Source organism: Macrotis lagotis, chromosome 5 (genome assembly GCF_037893015.1).
Source record: "Macrotis lagotis isolate mMagLag1 chromosome 5, bilby.v1.9.chrom.fasta, whole genome shotgun sequence".
NCBI lineage: Eukaryota > Metazoa > Chordata > Mammalia > Peramelemorphia > Peramelidae > Macrotis > Macrotis lagotis.
Genome location: NC_133662.1, coordinates 96,567,065 through 96,585,578, shown reverse-complemented (window position 1 = coordinate 96,585,578; position 18,514 = coordinate 96,567,065).

Sequence of the window (18,514 nt, the reverse complement as noted above, 5' to 3'; positions counted from 1 at the left end):
CTCTCTTTAAGGACCTGTGAATCATCACATGGTGCATGAAAGCTTTCTCTCTGGCCCACAGTAATCTTTCTATCAAAGGATTATAGGATCAAAGGTTTAGAACTAGAAGGTACTTGATAGATCATTTAGAATATATGACTCAGTACAAATGAGAAAATTAAGGTCCAGAGGTGTTAAGTGTCTTAACCAAGGACATAGAAGTTCTATATGACAAGGCTAGGAATTCTGAACTGATATAGAAACTGTCTTTCATCTCTTTAGAATTTGTCATAGAATTCATTTTATACTTGATAGTTCTCTGTCTCTGTCTCTGTCTCTCTCTTTCTCTCTCTCTCTCTCTATATATATATATATGTGTGTGTGTGTGTGTGTGTGTGTGTGTGTGTGTGTGTATCTGAATATGTATGTATATGTCATGCTCCCCTTGTATGTAATTGTGGCTTAGTTGATATTTACTGATCATTGTTTTAAATTTCCTGGCCAAATCAGATATTTGGTTTTTTTTAATTGGAAGAAGACTAATTATTTTGAGTTTTTAATAAGTGCATGTGATTCTCCCCAAAACAGCTCTCAGGGAGATTTAATTTTTTTTTACATCAGGGGACTGCAGTCTTAATTTTAAAAATGATTACTTAAATTTTAAACCATGAAGAAAAAATATTGTTATTTTTTTAGACAGTGGATAGTTTTTCTTTCTTTTAAAAAAAAGTTATCCTCAAAGAAAAATACTAATGTTTGGGATTTTAAATGGTAGAGAGAAAGAAAAATATTCACATTCAGAATTTTAAATGATGCACAGTAACAGTTTCCATTTCTATGAGCAACCACAGCAATATTTGTCTTTTCCTTCACAAATTGGTCTCATTTTTATTAGCATTTTTTGTTTATTATTTTTTTCACGTTACTATTATAGTCTTGTTTTAAAACACAATCCCCCCCCCACAGATAGAGAAATCTCAAGAAAAATGGAGTGAGACAAGGAACAAAAGGTGCTTCAATCTGTATTCAGATACCATAACTCTGTCTTTGGGTGGATCACATTCTTTATCATAAGTCCATCAGAGAAATTGCTTCAATATTTTTTCCCACAGTTGCTATTGCTAGCTGTATTTCCCTCCATCTTATTCATCTCCACCCTCATTTATTCTCTCTCCTTTCATCCTGTCCTCCTCAAAATCATCTTATATCTGATTAGCTTCTCCTAAGATCTTCCCTCTCTTCTATCACCTACATCCCCCTCCCCTCCCCTTGTTTCCTTTCTCCCATCCATTTAATCACCTTCCCCCCCACCTAGAGTAATATGGAATTCTATACCTTATTGAGTGTGCATGCTATTTCCTCTCTGAGTTACTTCCAATGAGAATGAAGGCTCACTCATTCCCTCTCACCTTAACTCCTTCCACTCCATTGCAAAAGCTTTTTCTTGTCTCTTTTACATGAAATAATATAGCTCATTCTACCTCTCCTTTCCTTTTCTCCCAATACATTTATTTCTGGCCTATTAACTCCATCTTTATATTATACCTTCTTATTCAGTTCCCTCCTGTTCTTGTCTATATATGCTCCTTCTAACTATTCTAATAAATGAGAAGGTTCATGTAAGTTATTAGAATCAACTTCCCATGCAAGAATACATGCAGTTCAACATCAAGTTCCTCATAATTTGCCCTTCCCATCCACCATCTCTATGCTTCACTTGAGTCTTGCACTTGAAGATCAAACTTTCTGTTTGGTTCTGGTCATTTCAGCTGGAAAGTTTGAAAGTTTCCTTTTTTCTTCATTGAATGTCTATCTCTTCCCCTGAAAGATGTTCAGTTTTGCTGGGTAGTTGATTTTTGGTTGTAATCCAAGCTCTTTTGCCTTCTGGAATATCATATTCTAAGCCCTAATGAGTCCTTAATGTAAATCCTGCATAATCCTGACTGTATATTCACAATATTTGGATTATTTCTTTTTTGGCTGCTTATAATACTTTCTCCTTGACTCAGGAGTTATGAAGTTTTTTTTTGGGGGGGGGATCTCTTTCAGCAGGTGATTGGTGGATTCTGTTTTACACTCTCCTTCTAGGATATCAGGGGAATTTTCCTGAAGAATTTCCTGAAAAATTAAGTCTAGGCTCTATTCTTGGTCATGACTTTCAGGTAGCCCAATGATTTTTAAATTATCTCTTATGGATCTGTTTTTTTCCAAGTCAGTCATTTTTCCTCTGAGATGTTTCACATTTTCTTCTAGTTTTTTTATTCTTTTGGTTTTGTTTTATTGTTCCTTGAATTCTCAGAAAATCATCAGCTTTCTTTAGCTCCATTCTACATTTGAAGAAATTACTTTTTAAAGGGAGTTTTTGTATCTCCTTTTCTATCTGGCCAATTCTATTTTTTAAGGCCTTTTGGATTGCTTTTCCCATTTGACCTAAACTGGTTTTTTAAAAAGTTTTTTTTTGCAAGACAATGGGGTTAAGTGGCATGCCCAAGGCCACACAGCTAGTTTAAGTGTCTGAGGTCAGATTTGAACTCAGGCACTCCTGACTCCAGGGCCAGTGCTCTATCTACTGCACCACCTAGCTGCCCCCTGACCTAAACTGGTTTTTAAGTTTTTTCTTCAGTATTTTTTATAACTCCTGCACCAAGCTGCTGACTTGGTTTTCATGATTTTCCCACATCACTCTCATTTCCCAATTTTTCCTCTGTCTCCCTTACTTAATTTTCAAAATCTTTTTTGAGCTCTTTCATAGCCTGAGATCAATTCCTATTTTTCTTGGAGGCTCGGGATCCAGAAGTTTTGACTTTGTCATCTTATGAATGCCATCTTCTGAGTATCCCATCCTCCATGGGACCAAAGTAATTGTCTATGGTCAGATTTTTGTTCTTCTATTGTTTACTCATTTTCTCAGCCTGTGACTTGATTTTAACTCTTTGTTAAGGTGGGGCTCTGCTTCCAGGGCGGAGGGTGTACTTTCCCAAGCTTTTGAGGGGTCTTGCAGCTGTTCTCCCTTATGAGAGGCTCTGTCTACTCTCCTGGCCTATGTTCTGGTCTGTGGATGACTACAAGCACTCCTCCCTGCCCTGGCAATGCAAGGAGGATCTTTGCTCCACTATAACAGCAAAATTCCTATTTGTATGGCTAGGATCTGAGTATGGGCAAGGTAAGAGAGTCCTACCTCAGAGATAGAATGTAGAAAGACCTCTGCAGTCTCCCCCCCCCCCCATCTCCTTTACTATCCATAGGCTGAATGCTCTAGAAGCAGTTGCCAGATGGCTCCACAGGCCTGCTTCTGATTCCCAGGGCCAGGGCTGTGCTGAGACCTATACTGAAGTGATCTCCCCACCCATTCTGATGCAGCAGAGTTTTCCTGCTGATCTTCCAAGTTGTCCTTGGCAATCTTTGGGCTGAGAGGTCTGGAAGTTGCACCCCTTGCCATGGACCCAGGTGCCCCATGAGCTGTTCCTGGATGACTGGAGCGGGTTTTGCTCTGGCATGGCTGGAGGGATCTGGGCTGTGCTCTGGCCCTTTTCAACCCAGTATAACAGACTTTCCCCACAGATCTTCCAATTTGTCTTGCATTTGAAAATTGTTTCATTGAGTCTTTTTTTGTGAATTCCACCACTCTAGGATTTGGTTAATCATTAGTTAAAGAGTTTAATGAGTCATTTGGAGAGGTTTGGGGGGGAGAGCTTCTGGGATTTCCTGCCTTTCCTCCTCCATCTTGGCTCTGCCTCCTGGCCTAATTTTTTTTTTTTATTTTCAGAACTGATTTTATTTGCGTCTGGCCTAATTTTTAAAGACACTTTAGGGCAATATTTCTGGACCTAGATTCAAAGTCCATCTCAACAGTTCTCTGGTAAGTAGAATACATTTTTTTGTACACCTATTTTATATGAAGGAAAATGTTAGAATAACCTCTTGTATTTATAACAAATTCTAGAAACTTAAACAAAAGTTTAAGTTTTTTCCACTTTCCATATATATTCAATAATTGATTTTGATCATTTTTCCTGGGGAACACTTGATTTCAGTGAATGCTTTACAAGTTTCCAGAAAAAAGAATGAAAATTGAATAAATTGTCTATATTGTCCACTGTTTTTTATTCTCTTCATTTAAAGTACTTAAAGAGACTTTAAAAAGAGTTTGACCATGGTAACAAAACTAGGGTATGTGACCATGTCAGTGTGTGTGTGCGTGCGTGCATGTGTGTGTGTGTGTGTGTGTGTGTGTCTGCACAGAATGGCAAAGTGGAAAATGTATGGGCAAATCATTTTTACTATCTCTCAACCTCAGTTTCTTCATCTGTAGAATAAGGATAATGATAATAATACTTACCTTGCAGGATTATTGGAAAGATCAAATGAAATCACATGTAAAGAGCTCTACAAACTTTAAAACATTAAATAAATAGCACAATTTGCAAAGAAAAGTTTTGACTGAAAATTTGCATGTTCATATCTCAAACAATGCTAAAAGATAGGCATTGAAGTAATCAACTTCAAATTACAAATGAGATGTACCATTACACAATGAATTACTTTAAATAATGTTTTAAGTTTTGCAAAACTCTTTAAAAATATTTTCTCAGTTTATTCTCAACAATCCTATGACATAGGTGCTATTATTATTATCACTATTTTACAGATTAGGAGGAAGCTGATAGATGACTTGCTCAGGATCACATAGCTCACAGTAAATGTTGAAATTGGATTTGAACTTAGGTCTACCTGAATGTAGGACCAATAGTCCTGTGCCATGGAGAAACTTATAGAAAACACCTTTGAAAATCTATTTTAATTCAGGTAAATGATACTAAGAGAATAGAATTTTTCCTTGGGTTGTGGCAAATGGGCTAACTAGATGGCTCAGCAAGGAATAATAGTTGAATTTCAGAATAATTATGTCTCTGAAAACTGTTTTTTCAATTCAAATGTAAATCATAACTAAGAAATGAATTAAATATAAGTCATTCACTAATATTTGCATAACAATTTAATTTTATAAGATATGGAGCAGTTAAAGAAATTAAAGAGTTTAAAAAATACAAACACTGAGGCCAAGTATCTTTTCTCTCTAGACAGAGATCATTTTCAATAATTCTTTTTCAATCACTACTTAATCTAACCTTGAGTTTGCTGCCTAGACTTAAGTAGATATTACATTCATTCCATTCAGAGAGTCAAAAGCCTTTTTGGCTTCTATTCCTCTATGCTTGAAGACACTTAACTGTACCTATCTGCTTACACTTATCATAAAGAAGACAGTAATATTTTTGTAACTTGTTCATTTCTATCTTGAAACCCACAAAAAAGAACTCTTTCTCAAAACAACACAGTAATAATGACCAGACTCTTATAGTTTCTAGTATCCTTCCCCTCCCAAAAACATTTGTGTCATTTCCCAGAATTAATACTTTGGTACTTAAAGGAATCTGTGATCACTGATGTGGGTGCCCTCCCAAGATGAAGATTGTCACCCATACAAGCTGTGAGAAACATATATTCTCTAGATCTTCCCATATTGGGAGGGAGGGTGTCTTGTCCACACAGTAAAGTCAACAAGTAATCATTAAGAATGTAGTAACAGGAAAGTACTATGCTTAGTGTTAAAGCTACAAAAACAGAAAAAAGAAGCCTCCTCTCTTAAGGAGTTCTCAGACTAAGGGGAGAGACAACAAGCAAATAACTATGTATAAATGAGAAATAGATAAATTGGAGATTATCTTAGAAGGAACGCATTTTGTTTATGAAGGATCAAGAAAAGACTTCTTTCATAAAAATGAGGCTTTGACTGTGACATAAAAGGAGCCAAGGAAGTCAAGGCATGTTCTAGGGGCCTTCTTCTAGACCAGGAGTAGAGAACCTTTTTTTTTGTCAAGGATCATTTGGATACTTATAATATCATTTGTGGTCTACTTCTAGTCAAACAATTAATTCACCCCTAAAAAGGTACTAGATTTATTGAATTTTAAGTCCTATTCTAGAACAAAATTGATAAACATTTTTTAAAAATGTCTCTCATCCAACTTTATCTGTTTTACATCATTATTCCTAATTCTCTTTACCTTTTCTATTTCTGGCCTTCTATATTTTCACTTTTATAGTCTCTGTCTTGAATCCCCCCTTCAATTTCTACCTAACTTCTTATAATCAACAGCTAGGTGGCCCAGTGGAAATAGTACTGAGTGGAGTCAGAAGAATGGGAATTTGAATCCGACCTCACATACTTGACATTCAGTAGCTATGTGATCTTGGCAAGACACTAAACCCTGAGAGCCTCCCATCCAGGGCCATCTCCTGTCTTCCTGATTTATAGCTGGCCACTGGACCCAGATAACTATGGAGGAGAAAATGAGTTAGAAAATGACTTAGCACAGCACTCCTTCATTCAAGTCCAATTCATGTACTTGTCATGTTATCATGTACCTGATGCTAGGGTCTTCAATGAGAATGAAGGACAAACATCATCATTATCAACAGTCTCTGTTTTCTGACTTGGATCAGGATTTTTTCCTAATATGAATTTGTTATGAATCAAATGAATGTGAAAGTGATAAAATTTAAGCCAAACTCCATGTTTCCAAAGTAGAAAATTATCTAAAATCTATAATGACTTAAACCATGATCACAATATTGCTTATTGAAAGTTACACAGGTGAAAACAAATATTCAAATATATCTAGGAATCCATTTTTGGAAGTTCCTTTTAGGGTTTTTTTTTTTTTGGTAAGGCAAATGGGGTTAAGTGGCTTGCCCAAGGCCACACAGCTAGGTAATCATTAAGTCTCTGAGACCATATTTGAACCCAGGTACTCCTGACTCCAGGGCCAGTGCTTTATCCACTACACCACCTAGCTGCCCCTGGAAGTTCCTTTTAATGATGGGGATCATTACCCGCTTATGTCTGTCCAAGCTGTATAACTCTTTTACATCTCTTCTCATAAGCATGCCACAGGGTGTCTACTAGCTAACATAGTGGGAGAAATATAGATTCCTCATTTCTCCCCAACATACTGAGGGTACCAATGGGAAATTCTAGTGGCACACTTGTCATTCCTTGCATTTACCATGTGATGAGATCTTCCATATCTATGCAAATGATATTAGATATCAAGCCTCAGAATGCTATGAAAAACAAAACAAACACAAAAATCAATTTCCCAAATGAACAAACCCCCAAATATTAGTAATTCAAGATAGACATTTTCATTCTTTCATGATATTAATTCCTTAGTTTCACTAGGCTTTGATGTGATCTACTGAGATAAAATCCTGACAAGAAAGAATAATTAATAATGACTATTAGGGACTGTTGTGTATGGGAGCATTGTAAATTATCTTCACCTGGTGTCCTTGAGCACCAGAGCCCTATCTTACTAAGTGCCATGGAATGGGAATGGATTAGAGACTGGGAAAATATTAAAGCACTGGTATTTGGTTCAATAAATGGAGACCTTGGAGACCTTGGTATATAGGGAGAAACTTGTCTTCCTTGTCTCCTGCCCCTCCAATGTTCACCTGGGGGAAGAATGAGAGAGTCCAGAAAAGGGATGCAACATATAGACATCCAAAAAAAAAGGACTCAACAAATGACAATTCATCATTGGTAATAATCATCCCCATCAAAAGACAAAATGTAAAACAGATAGAGGAGGAACCTTTTTGTTAATTCATGGGCTTTAGTATGCATAGATTTTAGATTTAGAAGGAATCTTAGAAGTCATTGAATTCAACCTTCTCTTTCTACAAATGGGGAACTGAGGATCAGAAAGTTTACATTATTTGCTCAAGGCTATGGAGCTAGTAAAGATGTAAGGCAGTATTTGAACCCAAGTCTTCCTGACAAGTCTAGTCTCTAGCTGTTATTCTGTCCTGTCACTAATTTTGGACTATAACTATAACTTTCATTTCCACTCTCATAAGAACAGTTAGAGAGATATTGACAATCAAAGGGGGAACAATTAAGGTGGTGAGGAGGGTGGTAGCCACATCACATGAAGAACAATAAAGGTATGCTCAATCAGAAGAGACTCCAAATGCTTGAAGGCAGAAAATGCAGCAACTCATATGTCATTCTAGAAGGTAGGCACAACTGAATATTACTAGTAATAGGAAAACAGACTTTGGTTGTATATAAGGAAGGACCACCTAATAATTAGAGCTGTCCAAGACTGACATATGTTGCTTCATTAATATTTGCTGATCAGATTTCTATATGATTGGTAATTTGAAAGGAAAATTATTGCTTTGGATGGACTGAAAATTGCATTAGTTGAATTTAAAACCTTTTCATTCAAAGATTCTTTGATTATTAAGTCAGTTTGCAATCAAAGAACACATATTGACTAAAAATAGAAAGAAAACTACTCTGAAACAAAACCAGGGTCAGTGGGGTGGGACCAGGGTGGGGAAGAGGGAAGCCTGTTTGCAAATACATGTTCTTTGGACAATACCCAAAATAGATAATGAACATCCATGTATGCATTGCTAGCAAAGAAGAGCCACCAAATTGTTTCTCTACACTTTTTTTAGCAAATCCCAGAGTGATCCTGGTGATATACTTTTTTTCTGTTTCTCTTCTTATTTCCCTCTGTTTACCCCACCCCCTTATGAAAAATATTGTACAAATGATGGTATCTAAATAAAACATTTTAACTAAGTCTTATTTGTTTGTGCTTTGTTTCCCTGACTTCATTTAAAAAACATAACAGTGCACTTAGAAAAAAACATTGGATAAGAATTGTCAACTAGAAACAGCTCCTGGAGACACTGCTGAAAGAAATCTTGGGAAATGAAATTGTAGATTAAAGAGAAGTTACAAGACACCTGTGCTTTGGGTGTATGTGGGGGTGGGGGGTGGGGGAAGAATACTAGAAGATGGACAAAAGGGATTTTTTTAAACAAATAATATTCCCTCTAGAGAATCTTATCAAAGTTTTGAAAGACTGCAAATTATACTATTTACTCCCTTCTTGCAATCATACATTTGCATAAATGTGCTATTCTTCATTGATAATGCCGCTGACCTACCATCAGCAAGGCCCATGTTGTGAATTCTACTCCCAGTAGTGTTGATTGGTTTTGTCTTCTACTGTAGAGATTCAGTTCCTTCAAGTCTGGAAATTATTGGTGGCAGATGGGCACAGCCCACAGCTGAAGCTTGTTCATAGCAATAAGAGGATATATCAAAATGACTAAAATTTTGGGCAAGCCACTTAACTCCATTGCCTTGCAAAAGCCTAAAAAAAAATAACTAAAGTAGTCGAGTTGCATAGGCCTGTTTGGATATCTGGTCTTTTAATATGTTACTCATTTTGGGCATACTCCCTGTTTATCTCTTGGATTTTATTACCACCATATTCCTTTTATGTTATAATATGGCATTCACTGGGTGGCATCACCCTGACACAGGCCCTCTATCATCCCATGTCTGACCTAGTGTAATAGCCTGTTGGTTGTTCAGCCTGTCACAAGTTTATCCTTGCCTACAGGCCATCTTTCAATCAGCTTCCAAAGTGATTTTCCTAAAATGTAGGTTCAATTCAGTGGATCTCTATCACCTCCAGTATCAAATATAAAATCCTTTTCTTGATTTTGAAAGCCCTTGAAAACCTAGACTCATCTACATTTCAGATCTTCTTATATCTTAATCCTTCCTACCTCCATGAACTAATGCAGTGAAAAATCCTCCCTTGCTGTTCCACAAGCAAGACCCTCTATATTCCTTAGATCTGGATGTTTTTACTATCTATCCCCTATGCCTGGAATGCTTTTCTTCCTCATCGCTGCCTTCTGAATTCACTGGCTTCCTTTAAGTGCCAATTAAAATCCTACCTTCTATAGGAAGTTTCCCCAAATTTATCTTAATTCAAATGCCTTCCCTCTATTAATTATTTATTATTTATCCTGTATAAAGTTAGTAAACACTTAATAAATACTAAGTACTGAGGATGCAAAGAAAGGCAAAAGACAGTCCCAACTCTTACAATCTAATGAGGCGGATAATAAGCAAATAATTAATTTACAAACTGCATATAGAATATATCCTCACTATCTTCCTCTCTCCTAAATCCTCTTGTTAGGGTCCATTTTGGGGGGGCTGGAACTAGAGAGATTTTAAAGGAAAATCATACAAACCTGCCAATGCTAAAAACAATTGGTCCTTTTATTTGAATTGTTTAAGGGATTATCATGTAACATCTGGAGACACACACACAGGAATATCAAATGAGTATTTTAATATGATGAGGCAAAAACCTGTTGATGATGACAGTGATAGAGGAATAGGGTGTTGGCATTTGTTAAAAGAAGAAGCAGGTTTGCATTTAAGCTTTCTTGAGGTAGTAGAGCTTGTACCTGAACCTCTAGCAGTCTTATTTGACATTTGTTTTTGTTCTTTCCTAGTTTTGAATAAAAGATTGTCTGTTCTAGGGTGTCCAAACTTAGAGTTGATCTTTTGAAATTTAGAGGTCTGAAGTTTCTAGTTACCATGAATAAAGCTGGCTGGTGGTGGGGGAAGCTTCTGCATTGGAGAGGATCACCATGGGAGAGAGATATGGATTAAGCTAGGCGATTTTACCAGCATATATGCAGAAGTTATTTAGACAGGGAAGAGCAGAGGTAAAATGTAAAATGTTTAATCAATAATGTGGTGAACTGATTTATGTTCTAATGAGGTAAACCTCCCAAGAAATTATAATTGTAGTTATATTATATTACTGAATTCTATTTAAGTTTTGCTATAGAAACTTGGTATGGTTTTTCTGTTTTGCATATTTTCTGTGTGTCAGAAAAAAGTATCTGTCCCATGTATGATTCCTACTGTATATTGAGCATCTTTTTACCCCCTCTTCCCTTTTTTGGGAATACTAAATATGAGCCATAACCTGAGCTACAAATAAAATTACCCTCAAAACACTAAGCTAGGAATTTAATGAGCCAAAGACTATGACAAAATGGAATTTAGCTCTTTTTCATCAGAGTTCAGGCTTCCCAGGACTGAACCTGGTTCAACTAAATGCCTGGATGCAGAAATGGGAGTGGGTACAGTATCCTACTCATGGAAGACTAAATCAGCAATTTCTCAATGATAGACACATATATCTCATTTGATTTTCCCAATAACCTTGTGAACTAAGAGGTTCCTATCCTGATTTTACATCAGGAAACTGAGCCTTAGAGGTTACATCATATTGCATATCTCACAGTAACTGAACCAGAGGCAAAATTTAAACTTGACCCTTTTCCCTGTTAAACCTTGTTGCTTCTCTTCAGTACTGTTCTCCTATAACATATGTACACATTTTGAATCTATTTATCATCTTCCCATAAAGAATATACTCTCAAGATGGCAGAATGAAGGCAGGAAATCCTGACAGCTCTCCCCCAGACCACTCCAAATACCTCTAAATAACAATTAACCAAATTCTACAGGGACAGAACCCCACAGAAAGACTGAGAAACAATTTTACAGTTCAAGACAACTTGGAAGATCTGTGAGAAAGGTCTGTTATGGAGGGGGTTAGAAAGGGCCCCAGCACAGCCCAGCAAGGTCAGAGTGAACTGGCTCCAGCCATCCAAGAACAGCCTTTGGGGAGCCTGGGTCCCTGGAGATGCCTAGGTCCACGGCAGGGAGGGGAGTAGTTTCTTCTCAGCCCAAGGATTGCCAAGGACATCTTGGAAAGTCAGTGGGAAAACTCTGCCACACCAGAGAGAGCTTGCAGACAGTTCAGCACAGGTCTCAGTGCAACCCTGACCCTGGGAACCAGGAGCACACCTGTAGAGCCATCCAGTAGCTGCTTCCAGATCACTCAGCCCATTGACAGTAAGGGGGGCTAGTTAGGGAAGACTGCAGTGGTCTCTTTGTTATCTCTGAGGTATGACTCTGTTGCTTTGTCCATATTAAGATCCAAGTTGCAGTCTGGGGTCCCATACTGCCATAACAGAGTAGGGACCCCCCTCACAGTTCCAAGGCAGAGGGACGTGCTTGTGGTCATCCACAGACCAGAGCACAGGCCAGGAAATTGGTCATAGTCTCTCATAAGACCTTGAAGGAATTGAGGTCCTTAAGAGGTATCCCTGAAAACCATCAAAGGCTTAGGAAAGGGCACCCTCCACTCTGGAAGCAGAGCTCCATCTTAACAGAGACTTAAAATGAAGTCATAGGTTGAGGAAATCAGTAAACTACAGAAGGAAAAAAAAACTCAACCATAGACAATGACTTTGATCCCAAGGAGGATCAAAACATATTTCACATAAAAGAGGCAAGAAAAAGTTTTTGCAATGGAGAGGAAGGGGAACGAGTGAGCCTTACTCTCATGGGAAGTGACTCACAGAGGAAATACACACACTCAATTGGGTATAGAAATCTATCTTATTCTAGAGGAAAATATGAGAGGAAAAGAATGAGAGAAAGAAGACAGAGGTGATAAAAGAAAAGGAAGATCACGGGAGAGATCTTTTGAGGATAGGGAGAAAGAAGAGAGAATAGAATAAATGGGGGTGAGGAGGAATAGGATGGAGGCAAATATAGTCAGCAATAATTTCTCTGATGAACTTATGATAAAGAATGCTATCCATCCCAACTAGCTGATGGTGTCTGAATACTGACTGAAGCACATTTTTTTCTCTCACTTTATTTTTCTTGAGGTTTCTCTTTCTTTGTGGAGGGGGGAAATTATGTTTACTTTTACAAAATGACTATTGTAATAATGTGAGGAAAAATAAATAAAAGTAAAGTGCTTTACAAACCTAAGAAAAGAAATATAATTCACATTCAGAGTTCTTAAAAAATCTGAAACATGAATTAATCAGGCTAGGAAATGCTACTTTATATATCACCTATTATAAATAAAAAATTTTCCAGTATTAAAAAACATGTTCTTCCCCTCTACCTCCAGAACATTCTTAGTTGCTTCTCATCTTTCTATTCTTCTCATTCTCCTCTTAACCATTCAATTTGTGTTTCCCAAAAGTCTTTCCTTGGATCTCTCTCTCTCTCTCTCTCTCTCTCTCTCTCTCTCTCTCTCTCTCTCTCTCCATGCTCTCTCTTAGTTATCTCACTGATAGTTTGAAATATTTTGTCTATGAAGAGGATTCTCAAGTTTCTAGACTTGACCTCTCTTCTTACTTACATTTGAATCTGCATTTCCTACTCTATACATGGCATCTCTACTTGGATGTTCTATTCTTGAATTCTTCTAGTTCCAAAACAAAACTCATTAGATTGTTTCTCTGGTTGGCATAGAAGATAGAGTGCTAGGCCTGGAATCAAGAAGATCTGAGTTCAAATCTGACCTTGGATACAAGTTATGTGACCCTGGACATGTCACTTAACTAGGTTTGCCTTAGTTTTCTCAACTGTAGAATAGATTGGGAGCAGCTAGGTGGTGCAGTGCATAGGATGTTGGGTCTAGAGTTAGAAAGACTCAAATTCATTTGTTCAAATATGCAGACACACTAATTGTGTGACCCCAGATAAGACATTTTTTTTTTAGTGTTTTGCAAGGCAAATGGGGTTAAGTGGCTTGCCCAAGGCCACACAGCTAGGTAATTATTAAGTGTCTGAGGTCGGATTTGAACCCAGGTACTCCTGACTCCAGGGATGGTGCTTTATCCACTACGCCACCTAGCTGCCCCCAGATAAGACATTTTTAAACCTGTTTGTCTCAGTGTTCTCATTTATAAAATGAACTAAAGAAGGAAATGACAACCTACTCCAATATTATTGCCAAGAAAACTCCAAAAGGAATCATAAAGAATTGAAATAATTGACCAACAGCATCAATTACTATTCACCCTATCTCTTTGCTTATCTTTGACTCTTTCCTTTTTCTCTTATTACTCATATCTGATCAAGTACTATCTAACCAAGTACCACCAACTCTGTATCTCCAATGTTTTTCAAATTCATTTCCCTCTCTCTTTTTCCACTACTGGCACCCCAAGTTAACACACTGCTAGCCTCTTGCAATAAGCAAGTTTCATGTCTTTTTACCTGCCTTTTCAGCCTGTCCTATTCATTCTTTGAGCTTACCATGATCAGAATAACCTTTTGTATTCATGGATCTGGTCACTCCATTCCTCTGCTCAAAAATCTTCAGTGGCTCTCTACTATCCAAATAAAATTCAAAGTCAACTTGATATTCAAGGTCATGTACAATCTGCTACCTCACTATTTTTCTATATTGTGCTCATTTCCTTTATACCTTTGCTGTACTATGGCTATGCCATTGTTCCCTATACCTGGAATAACCTCAATCCCTTTAAGTTCTTTGTCTATTGAATTCCATGAAGTAGGAAGGGAAAGGTTGTGATCTGCAACTAGACTTAGCATTTTATCAACTAGGAAAAGCTTCAAAAAAAAACCCCAAACCCAAAATCCTACCCTATGTAAATAGTAGCATAAAAAAAGCCATCAGATAAGTAAACATTGAAGACAATTTCAGTGGAAATGAAGGAAAGGACAAATATGCCAAGGAAAACATTGCCAATTCATTTTGGGTAGAATAGGCTGTCTCCAGTGTATGAATTGATAAAAGAAGCTAAAATATGGGAACTTCCTATTTTAATTATTCTCATTTTTGCACTGCTAAAGACTCTTAAATTCTGCAAACACTCTTTGTATTTTAGGACCTTGGGGCAAAATCATTATCATTCAGCCCTAGTTATGACTCTGGTCATCTAAATCCTTTGAGAGAGGACTCACATTGATGAAATCATATTTTTGAAAAGACCAAAGTAAGAGAGGATTCTGGGAAGATGGCAGAATAGGTCAGAAAACTTTTGCCTTTCCAAATTTCCTCCACCAAAAAAAAAAAAAAAAGACAGAACCTCAACTCAGAGAGAATGTAGAGCAATGTAGAGCAGCAAGTTTTCTCCAAAGACAACAAGAGAAGATTGCCAGGAAAGATTTGACTTCTGGGAATGGAAGTTGGGCCTGAATGAAGTGCAAACACCTCCAGGCCAACTCTGCAGAATCAACAAACAACAAGCCCCTGAGGCCTTCTGGGATTAGGTGACAGCCTCAGTTTTAGAAGCTTTCCAGTGTTGGAGGCTGATCACTGAAAAGGAGAAGATTGAAAGACCTTCCATAGTCAAGCACCAGATTCCTTAGGGACCAGGCTGCCACTATGGGGAAAAAGAACTAGTTCACATGCAGCAATTGCAGTAGCAGAGAGGTTGGGATCCTGCTGACTGTGAAGCAGAGAACCCTGGTTTCCATTTTAAGGCAGAGAGATCAGCTGTAGTTTACAATCGCTGTAGGGACCACAGGGAACATGATCATTTGTGGGACAGTTTGACCAGGAGCCCTAACCATGGCTTAGGAGTGAAGAGGAGGTACCAAGGTTGCCCCCTGGGACAGACCTCAGAAAATAACAGTAGGCTCCATTCCTTGGTAACTAGAACTTGATTATGATTAATAGCAACTAAAATTAAAATAAAACAAAAAAGAGAAAAAATAACCAAAGTCATAGAAGGACAAAGATAAAAGGAAAATGAGGAAATGGCTAATAAGATCAGTTTTTAGCAAGGCTTACTTTAAATTGTGGTTCTTTATTCTTAACTGACAGAAATCAGAGCACACATGAGTACAAGGCTAACTTATGAAGAGGAAAATTGGTAGACTATTGTAAAATCTTAATGAATAAATAGGGATCCCATTTGTTATTTATTTTCATCCAAATGTTGATAAATATTTCCTATGATAATTACTGATTTTCTTTATTTATGGAAAAGTGGTATCTCATAAATATCAAATTGTGATATCTCCATGTGCACTATATTTCTATGAACATACAAATTTTGGCTATTGCAACTAGAGTTCTTATTTAAAATTTTAAAGTGGATGAATCAAGAAGGGTATGACATGTATCTGTTACAATAATAGAAAGCAATAAACAAGTCCCTTCCATTCTTCCTTTTGAAACTTTATCATAAGAGGAATGGATATAATGAAAAAAAATTCACTGAAAGCTTATTTTCATAAGAACTAAGTCAATTTCTAGGTATATTATAAATGACTGGAAACAACCCTGATTAGGATATTAGGATATAGCCACAAGAAGAAAACAAAAAAGGTTTAATAGTGTCTTGCTGAGTAAAGCTTTAAACATGAAAAGAAAAATAATTTTAAAAGTCATACTGCAATTGCTCAGGGTAGAATAATAGAGATAGCAATGCACTTGTTTGAAGATCTAGATTTGAATCTTAGCTTTCCTATAGACTTACTGGATAGCTTTTATAAATTCATTGAACCCCTCAGCCTTGTCCCCTTATTTTTAAAATGAGGATAACAATATTTTAATGTTCTAGCATCAAATGAAATAAGGTATGTAAAGGACAATGTAACTATAAAATGCTATATAAATGTCAAATTTCATGGCAATAGAATCAATTCTTATATTAACTATTAAAGTGAGTGCTCTAAACTTATCAAAAGAGATTACTCATAAATATTTATTTTTAGAATTATGTTTTACTCAATTTAAACTGCATTATATTCCCCTCAAATTCCTGAAAAAATATTTCTTTCATCCTCCTTAACCTGTCCTTATAAATTGGCTTTATAGGAAAAAAAATTATTCAAGACTAGTCCAATGTTAAAAAATCTGCAGTTTTTTCAAGTCATTGCTCTTCATTTCCTCTTTTTTTTTTTTTCATAGACAAACTCCTATAAAGGGTCTACTTACCTTCACTTTCTTACTTCCCATTCTTTTGTCAATATCTTTTATCTTATTCCTACCATAGAACTGAAATTATTCACTCTGAGGTTACCAATGAGCTCCTAAATGCTAAATCCCAATGGGTTCTTCATAGGTTTCATCCTTCTTATCACTTAGCAGTTTTTGATATGCACTTCTGTATATTCTCTTCTTTCTTGGTTTTCATTACTGATATCTTTTGCTACTTGCATTTCTTTTTGGTTATCTTCCTACATGTCTGATTATTTCTTCTCTATCTAATTTGCTGAATTATAAATTAGTGACTGGCCCAATACTTTCTTGATTTCTCTTGACTCTTTACTCTCTGACTCTTGGTAGTTACATCAGCTTCCATGGGTTCAGTTAGCATCTCCATGCAAATGTCTTCATGACCTATACAATCTTTCTTCTCTTCTGGATTCCATCACCACATAATCAATTGATTGCTGGACATTTTCCCCTGGATTCCCAAAGCATATTAAATTTATGTACAAAATAAAACATAATATATTTCTGCCCAAATATACCCCTTCAACAAATTTCTCTGTTTGTATTGAGGGTACTTTTTGGTCTTCAGGTTTAAATCTTGGAGTTATCCTTGACTCTCTTCTCTTTTTAAAAATCAACATCCTAATCCTTTAAACAGAGCCTATTAAGGGCCATGTCTTACCGACTATATATACACAAGATCTTATATCCATTGCCTTTGTTTTTTTTGCTTCCTTCTTTTTCTTTTTTCTTTTTTCTTCCTTCTTTTCTTTTTCTTCCTTCCTCTCTCTCTCCCTGTCTTTCCCTTCTTTTCTTCCTCCTTCCCTTCCCTTCTCTCTCTCTTTCTTTTTTCTCTCTCCTTCCTTCCTTCCTTCCTTCCTTCCTTCCTTCCTTCCTTCCTTCCTTCCTTCCTTCCCTCCCTCTCTCTCTCAATCTCTCTCTCTCTGTCTCTCTCAATCTCTCTCTCTCTCTCTCTCTCTCTCTCTCTCTCTCTCTCTCTCTCTCTCTCTCTCTCTCTCTCTCTCTCCCAGAAATCAAGGTATCCAAGTCATTGATCTTCCTGTGTTTTTTATAAGAGAAGTATCTGAACCTTTGATTTCACTGTTCGCACTGCCAAAGTTTTAATCAGTCAAGCTTCAATGCTTGATCCTTACTAGATCATTGCTGAATAGTGTCTGTCCATCTGCTGGTGAACACTTTAATGATATCTGTTCTATTAGATATTACAGATTTGGGGAATACTCAAACTTACTGAAAGTAAGTATGTGGTAACTAGAAGCTCTCCATTCATATCTTTCACTCTATCTGCTCATCATTTGACTGATGATCTCTTTCTTAGCTAAATGAAAGGTATCTTGGCATGAATGTAATACTTCAATGGTATGTTTGGTATCATAGATAGCAAGCTAGTTCTGGAGCTAGTAAGAACTGAGTAAAATTTAATCTCTGTCATACAGGCAAGTCAATTAGCTTCTCAATGCCAATCAATACTGCGTTAAATACCAAATTTTGTCCTCCTCAAGAGCTATCAGAAGGTTCTATTCCCCTCCCTCAAGCATTTCTGCAGAAGTGAATGCCAGACTTTTTCAATATATTGTTTAATTTTGTTGAACTGTTTTTCTCCTCTTTTTGTTCTTTATTTTAAACCACAAGTCTATGGAAACGAGAAAGACAAGAATATCGTGGAAAATATAGCTAATGTGAAAACAAAAAATGAATTTTTTAAAATATAAAAAGGACTTCTAGTGACCCATAAGAGTCTTTAAGGCTATAAAATGCAGGAAAAAAAAATGCTAGTACTATTGGAGGAACTTTCCTTATTCAGGATTTCCCTGTGCTAA